The sequence below is a fragment of the Brachyhypopomus gauderio genome, unplaced genomic scaffold (genome assembly GCF_052324685.1).
Source record: "Brachyhypopomus gauderio isolate BG-103 unplaced genomic scaffold, BGAUD_0.2 sc130, whole genome shotgun sequence".
NCBI classification, from domain to species: domain Eukaryota; kingdom Metazoa; phylum Chordata; class Actinopteri; order Gymnotiformes; family Hypopomidae; genus Brachyhypopomus; species Brachyhypopomus gauderio.
In genome coordinates, this window is record NW_027506951.1 from 325,083 (window position 1) to 333,773 (window position 8,691).

Genomic DNA, 8,691 nt, shown 5'->3' on the forward strand with positions numbered 1-8,691 from the left:
CACGCAAGTCTTTGTACATGAGGCCCCAGATGAATTCAAAAGGTTCCTTTTGGAGGCGTATCCCAAACTGAGACAGGGTGGTGGATTTGAGCTCTTGAGAATTGCTGGTACAACTAAAAGTAGGCAACTGATTATCATACCTTGTCCCAGGGAAAGATATGATGTGAATTATTTAAAGGATCCACAGACTCAAATAGGTCACGCTACAGTATTCTACACTACAGAGGAATCTTGATATGGACAATGTAAGTAACTCAGTTTGACAGAAATTTGTCTTTACTTTTTTCTATTGTTTTAAACAATGTATGTTGATCCTTAGGAACCTGAGGCAGAGATTTGTGAAGAGGTAGCTGGACCACCTCAAGAATGCATGACATGTGGTGCTGAATTTCCCTTTGCAACAATCAAGTTTCACAGTGATCAATGCCTAAGGTAAGTTACAGTGGAATTTAAAATACATTGTGAAAAGCTGAAGATACCATTTACATCTTTAGAAAATGAGACAACTGAAACCTTTTGGGTTTTAGATATTGGTTGTAGTTAGTGTGATTGGTTTGTGCTCTGGTTATTTGAAATGAACTCCACTACTTGTTATTCCTTTAGAGGAAACTTCTGCACCTTCATAGTGGCTGAATATAATTTTCTTTTTACCCTAACAGTCAATGACTAGTTTAATTTAAATACTTGCATGTAAGGAAGTCACAGGATAGTGAGCAGGTAGTGTGTGAGGGAGGCCCAGACAGTCCAGCTCCAGCACCAGTGAGGGGAGACCCAGACAGTCCAGCTCCAGCACCAGTGAGGGGAGACCCAGACAGTCCAGCTCCAGCACCAGTGAGGGGAGACCCCTGAGAAGCTCAGGACAGCCTGAAACTGACAACAGTATCAACTTAGTGCCATCTCAGGGCAATGAACTATATTCACACATTATTGATTTGGACAGCATTGAGGACATGGAACCGGATGGTCTGTACACCTGCATAATATACTTATTTTTATGTCGGTAGTTGGAGCCTGTAACAAATAATCTTTATTATTTACAGATTGGAAAAATGAGCCAAATCCAGCATATGCTGCAAAGAAATTCAGAGACAAGGGTAATGTTGACAAAGACTTCGGAATAAGTGTACTTGATGGACATAAAAATGCTTTCTTATATATCTGGTTATGTATGAAATGTTTTTTTATGCTTTTTAGGTGATCCAGCTATTGGAGATGGGGTGATGCGCCATTTCTTTGAAACCATTATGTCTAAAATTCAACATGGTTTTGAAATAAACTTTAGCAAGTCATGGTATCTTTGTATGCACTTTAAAGGGAAATGTATAGAAAGAATCAGTGCGCATTTGTTGCAACCTCTCTCCTGTCTTTTTAAATGATTTGACAATCTGAGGGCATCTCAAAAAGCAGTGTTCTTTTCGGCCAGCATATTTTGCTTCTTTGTTTTTAATTACTGTGTTGTTTAAAGGAAATGTTGTCGCTGTTTTAATGTCCCTAAAGTAAATGCTAATATATATTAATATACATAACAGGCTATCAATCAGCTTTTTGCCTTAATGCAGTGATCATTTAACAGGGAAAGAGAATGTTAGTCAAATGTTTTAAAATATGTTTTTGATTAACAAAGCAATCTTCTTTGAAGTGCCAGGAGGAACACTTCTATTTGAAGGTGAAAAAGACCATCTTTGTGTTGTATTATAGTAATTTGACAAGTAAGGTTAAAAAGGTGAAGTGCTGCCACCTACTGTCTTGTACTGTCAAAGTATTTCCGGTTTTTTTCTTGTTGTGTGAGTGAATAAAAACACGTAACACGTTCAACAGGTTATGGGCCCAGGAGCTTAGTTTAAAAACGGCTTTCTTTATTTTTACACAGTATTAGTGTGATATAAATGGTGTTGTGGGATTCACAATGGAAGACAAGCTGTTTATTGAGAAGCTGAGCGGAACGGAGAATTGGGCAACATGGAAATTTCAAATGGAGCATTTACTGAAAGCTAAAGGGCTGTGGGAGATGGTCATGGAAATGTACGACTTAGCAGAGGATGCTAATGCTCAAGCACAAGCTGAATTTACAAAGCGGAGAGAAAACGCATTTTCTGTATTGGTGCTGAATGTAAGTACGTCCCAGTTATACCTCATTACAAGCTGTCAGACTCCTAAAGAAGCGTGGGATACGCTGAGAGGACATTTTGAAAGAGATACTCTTGCGAATAAACTGTTTCTAAAGAAAAAGTACTTCAGATGTGAAATGAAGGAAGGAGAAACTATAACTGAACATTTAAAAAGAATGAAGGAGTTAACTGACAAGATAAGAGCTATAGGTGCTGTAATTGAAGACGAAGACCAGATTGTAACACTGCTAGGTAGTCTGCCGCCAAGCTATGCAACAATCGTAACTGCGCTAGAGACGAAGATGGACAATTTGACACTACAGTTCATACAGCAAGCGCTAATAAATGAAGAACAAAAGCGAGCCAACGGTGAGATCTGTAGCGCTGTATCAGGGGGTGCATCAGCCATGTCATCACAGGTTCGGGGAGATATGCAGGATATTTCTAAGGCAGTGGGAACAGACAGGTCTAAGTGGAAATGCTATAAGTGTGGAAAGGAAGGACATTTAAAGCGTAATTGTCCGAACATAAAAAGGAAAAATCAAACACACAAGGCTAAAAGAATGACGTGCGAGGATGCTGATGATTCATCTGAGAATGTATTTGTCGCTAAAGAGACAGAGAATCAGAATGAAATGCCGCAGCAGTTTCAGTGGCTTATCGACTCTGGAGCATCAAAGCACATGACCTGTCGTAAAAAAATACTCCAAGACTATCAGGAATTCTCCAAACCACAGCCAGTCAAGCTGGGTGATGGTAGAGTGGTTGACGCTCAAGGACTTGGTAATGTTAAACTAAAAATGAACATTAAAGTAAATCAAGTCAAAAGTGCCACTATACATGATGTGCTGTACGTACCAAAGTTAACTGGGAATCTATTCTCAGTCGGCGCTGCTGCCAAAAAAGGAAATATAGTACAGTTTAAGAAGTCTCAGTGCTACATTCTTAGTGAAGATGGAGATCTTCGAGGAATGGGAGCACAAAGATCTGATGGATTGTACCAGCTGGATGTCGATGAAAACTCACCTGCGTGTCATGGTGCAAGTGTATCAGTAGCAGCCAGTTTATGGCACCAACGAATGGGATACACCACCAAGTTGAAAGAATTTAAAACTCTGGTTAAAGGAATGGACTATTCTGTAGAAACAGAGGTTTCCTTCTGTGAAGCTTGTGTGGAAGGTAAGATGGCTAGAAAACCTTTCAAGCCAATGGGAGAAATCCGTTCCAGACGTAAGTTGCAATTGATACATAGTGACGTCTGTGGTCCTGTGCAGACTGAATCCATAGGTGGATCAAAGTATTTTGTGACTTTTATTGATGACTACTCAAGATGCTGTAAGGTGTACTTCATGAAACAGAAAAATGAAGTGCTCAGCAAGATCAAAGAATTCGAAAGAACACTCTCCAATGAGTGTGGACACAAAGTCTCAAGACTGAGAACAGACAATGGTGGGGAATACACCTCTAAAGAATTCAAAGAATACCTGAAAGCACAAGGCATTCAGCATGAAGTGTCTGTACCCCATACACCTCAACAAAATGGAGTAGCAGAAAGAAAAAATAGGACGTTGGTTGAAGCAGCTAGGAGTATGCTGGCTCATGCAAAGTTGTCAAATACCTATTGGGCAGAGGCAATAGCAACAGCAGCTTACACACTGAACAGGCTGCCCACATCTGTTCTGAAACAAAATACCCCATATCAGAGATGGTGTGGTAAAAAGCCAAATGTGAGTCACATGAAAGTATTTGGCTGTGTAGCATATGCACATGTTCCAGACATGGAGAGGAGAAAGCTGGACAAGAAAGCGGTGAAGCTTCGTTTTGTTGGATATGCAAACAATGCCAAAGGCTATCGTCTGTTTGATGAAGAAAAAAGTAGGATTCTCATTCGTAGGGATGTCATCTTTAATGAATCTGACTTTGACTGGAAATAGGAAGTGGAAGTTTCGTGCTCAGAAAATGAGAATATCATGGAAAAGGATGAGATAAAAACATACGTTGATGAAGAAACTGTAAAAGAAACACCAAGAGAAAGTGGAAGAATCAGGAAGCCTCCAAAAAGGTATGGATATGATGAGTTTGCTGAAATAGTGACTGTTGATCATTTTGCCAATGTCTGTTGTTTAACAGAACCAAACACACTAAAGGAAGCATTGATGAGTCCTAATGCAAAGGAATGGAAGAAAGCGGCGGACTTGGAGTAGGGCTGAACGATTAATTGCATTTGCGATAATTTCGCGATTTTTAAAAACGCGATTGTCTAATCGCACAGGCTGCGATTTAAACTGGTCACGTGACTTGGGAGCGAGCCGAGCCGAGGACGAACGGAGCAAACCCGAGCAGGAGGCAGGGAGGTGGAGAAGTGAAGTTAACACAGCGCACTTTAACTTGTTGCACAACGGCTTCAGGCTCGACAGAAGCTGACACAACTGAAAGTCTAATACCAAAGAGGGGCAGCACATAATTGTGTGAAATTACTTTGGCTTTTAAAAAGATGCTGCTCAACGTCAGGTACTGTGTAAAACATGCCTTGCTACTGTTGCTACGACGCGAGGTAACACTACAAACCTCCTTCAGCATTAAAAAAAACACCACAAAGCCTCGTATGATATTTGTAAGGCTAAAATGCCAACGACCAGTGCTGCATCTTCAAATACGCCAAAGTGTTTCTCTGCGCTTATACAGCTTTAGTATGCGGTGAGCAGCGAAATACCGTAAAATCACGCATATAGGCGCAATAAGATTTAAAGCACGGATGAATCGCGAAAGCGCGCATAGCTTGACCGGTCCAGCCGACAGGGTTCACTGACCGAACCGTTTGAAAGTGTAACTCCTTATGGATATAATTGGAAGCGGCACGCTGAAATAACTCGGGCAGTAACGGAGTTCATAGTGAAAGACATGATGTCCGTTAATATTAGTGAACAAGCCCGGCTTCATGGCTTTGTTAAACACACTGGATATGCGCTACCAAACGCCCTCACGCACATATTTTAACCAAGTTGCTATACCTGCAGGGCTGCCAACTCTCACGCATTGAGCGTCTTAGACTAAAAAATTTGTAGTTCGCTCTGGCGCCAACCACAGGCGATCGATCGATCACGATATAATAATAATACTTAAATTTAGTCCATTTTACACCCAGTGGCGGACTTAGCAATTTGGAGGCTCAAGGCGAATTTAGCTAGGGGGCCCATCAACATTAATATGCGAGAAATAAGTTCAGGTTCACACTACAAGATTTTAGGCTGGTTTTTCAGTCGCCGACTGTTTTTGTAGATCGCCGACAGAAACTGTGGTCGGACGCAAATCGGGGATCATTCGGCGCTCGCTCAGTCGTGTAGTGTGAACTGCTGAAAGACGCTCGCCGAGCCGTCGCCGAGTGGCCGCCAACTCATCGCAGACGACCGGCAGATATCTAGCATGTTTAATATCTAGCATGTTTCATATCTAGCCCAGTCGGCGACTGAGAGTCAACAGCAGCGTCTAGCTTCATACAACTTTACTACAAGACTGTGTTTAAGTTATTGTGACAGCACTGGAGAAATAGTGCGATTGATTATATCTATGTTCACTGCAACGAAGAGATGAAATAATTCTGGCAATTTGGGACTATGGAGTGGTTAAACGGTAAAAAAAAATAAAATAATAACGAAAATGTGGAGTACATGTAGGTTGTTTTTATTTTCTTCGTGGTGTTGCTGGTTCTCGCGAGTGTTTCATTTTCGTGTTCTCGTGTTTTTGGACGGCAGCCAGATGAGTCGGCGATTCCCCAGTCGTGTAATTCGTGAGCACACGTCACCGATCAGTCATGTAGTGTGAAAGCCACAACAACTGAAAGACTTGCGATTACAGCACAACCAGTCGTGTAGTGCGAACGGCACAAAAACCTGACGACTGAAAAGTCGTGTAGTGTGAACCTGGCTTTAGCTAGACAAGGGGGCCCTACAGTGGGAGGGGCCCAAGGCAATTGCCTAGCAACGCCTCTATGCAAAGACCGCCTCTCTGCAAAGACCCCCCCCCCCCCCGCAACCCTGTATCTGAGCTGTATAAAAAATGCCGAAACAGAGTTTCCTGAAGTGGAACAATGGGGAAAAAATCGCGATTTTAAATCGCAATCGCAATTTATAGATAAAAAATTGCAATTAGATTATTTTCCAAAATCGTTCAGCCCTAGTGAAGATACTAATGCATTAATTCCTGTGATTTGTAAGACATGGTTATGGCATAGAGGTCTCCGTTATGTATCAGGGCTCAAGTACAGTGTTCGTGAATGAGCAAATACTACCTTTGATTGTGGACACTTCTACCAGTAATAAATAAATTCCGGTTTTGTCCTCTGTTGGCAATCATGAAATGTGCCACATCAACATTCTCCCCTCCTTTGTCTGACCTCACACGAGATGGCACACCATAGATGCTTACAGCTTCTAAAAAGCTGGTCAAGACCGTGGAGGCTCTGTTGTTAGTAGCTGCCTTCAGGTACACTATGAGCCTGCTGTAGCCATCTACACCACCATGAACAACAATACGCCATCTAAAATAAAAAAACTGAATGTTAATACTTTGTCTTAATCCAAATGTAGTTGTATAAGCCATTATTGTTGTACACAAAATATAACCGTAACTTTTACTGTACCTTTTTTTATTAAGCTTTTCACTGAACAACTGTTTATGTACCGTCAGTCTCCACTGAGAAACCTTCATGTAATACTTCTCTATTGAATTTTCATAGCAGTTAATTGTGAAATGTATTATGACACAGACTTACCGAATCAACTTATGATTTCCATCTATATGCCATAGACTGTTAGGTCCTGGCACATTATATCTTCTGCGCGTCCGTGGATTAAGACGGAGGGGGAAAGCCACTCCGTGCTCATCTACACGTCGCATTGCATCTTGAACTCGCTGTCCTACAAAGGAAGAACAATAAAAAACAACTTTGAACAAGTGCAGTCATACCCATATCAAATCAAAATCATTTGAAATAATAAAAAAGGGTGAAGTCAGGTGAGTTAGGCCATCAGATTAGGCCATACAAGCTAGGTGATGTTAAATACTATTTCTAATACTCTGGGCCAAATTGTACTTGAGAGGTTGAAAATTATCTGACTGGTCTAAAGTTGATGTTCACTTCAGCTGAAATAAGACAGATGTTTTAAACATTTTATATTTTATAAACATTTTATATTTATATGTAACCCTTTCCTAAGGCGCCGAATAGATGTAAACATCTTTAGGTAGGGTACATCACAAATAAACATGAGATTAACGATATAGCGGTGCCTCCATTAATGTAATACTAACTGGTTATCTGGAGTATTCTCCCAAATTTATTTACCTGTTTCAAGTGAATGCTTGTTCGTCACGAAATCATGTTACGAACTTCCATTAATAATAAACCACATCAACACAATGCTCATTTATGTTAAACACACTCAATGAATTTACTGTGACGGTAACTAACACAATACATTTATCTCAGACACTCTTAACGCGAAGTTTCGATCAGACAAAAAACACAGTAATGAAGTAGGTTCGTAACACTCGTCACTTCAAAGTTCATCTGTGGGGCCCATGTCGTTGGTGCACATTGATGACAATTTATATCCTCGATGACTGGCGGTGCAGCAATGAGTACTCACGTATCCCCAGTGTCTCGGTTCAATGGCTCGGCCGCGACGCAAACAGAAGGGCTGAATAGTTAATAATCCAACTGGCAGCTCCTTCTACAGTTAGCAACAGTCCAGCTTGTACTGTCCCACGATGAGTAGCTTCTCGAGGTAGTCACGAGGCCGCTGTAGAGCTTCAGCACAGGGACTCCACACGGTGCAACTGATGTAATAAGCTAGCTTACGGAGCTAAACCTTTCCCGTTACCTCGAGCGAACGCAGTCTCCGAGTTGAAACTACCCAGAAATGACCACAACACAGCTTGATGTCTGAATAATTCAGCTAAGGTGTACAGTAGCCCTTTAAACAACTAACGGAGTTTAGACTTTGAAAAAAAACTCAAAGGTAAACTGGATTACTTTGAAAAGCAGAACACCACTCGTCTCTCCTAGACTCACACTCTCCCTGAGGAAAAGTAAAAACCCGTCATGGGATTCCCTCCCACTCTATTACCTGATAAGCCACTGACATGTCAATCACCCGTAGCATTACCTGAATGGTCAATTTTCCCGGGAATTCACAGGAAATGCTTTTGATAAACTGGCGCGGCAAGACAGGACTATGGTACATGTAGTTTCTAACATCGTATCTGCATTTGTCATAGAAAACCATACAATAAAACAAAATAATAATGTTTAGAGGTACTACACTCCCCCCCCACTACAAAACAGCATGACCCCATGCTAAGCTAACATCACTAGGAGAAACTCTTGTTAAACATTAATGACCCATCATAACTAAGTCACAATCACTGGGCATAGCAACGTCCCAGAACTATGTACACATTTCAAACATAATGCATGTGAGTTACACCACCAGGCATGGTAACTATTGAAATCAAAAAGAAAACCAGTCTCTTCCTGTTTTGGTAACCCAACACTACATTTGTTGACTGACACTACTGCCCT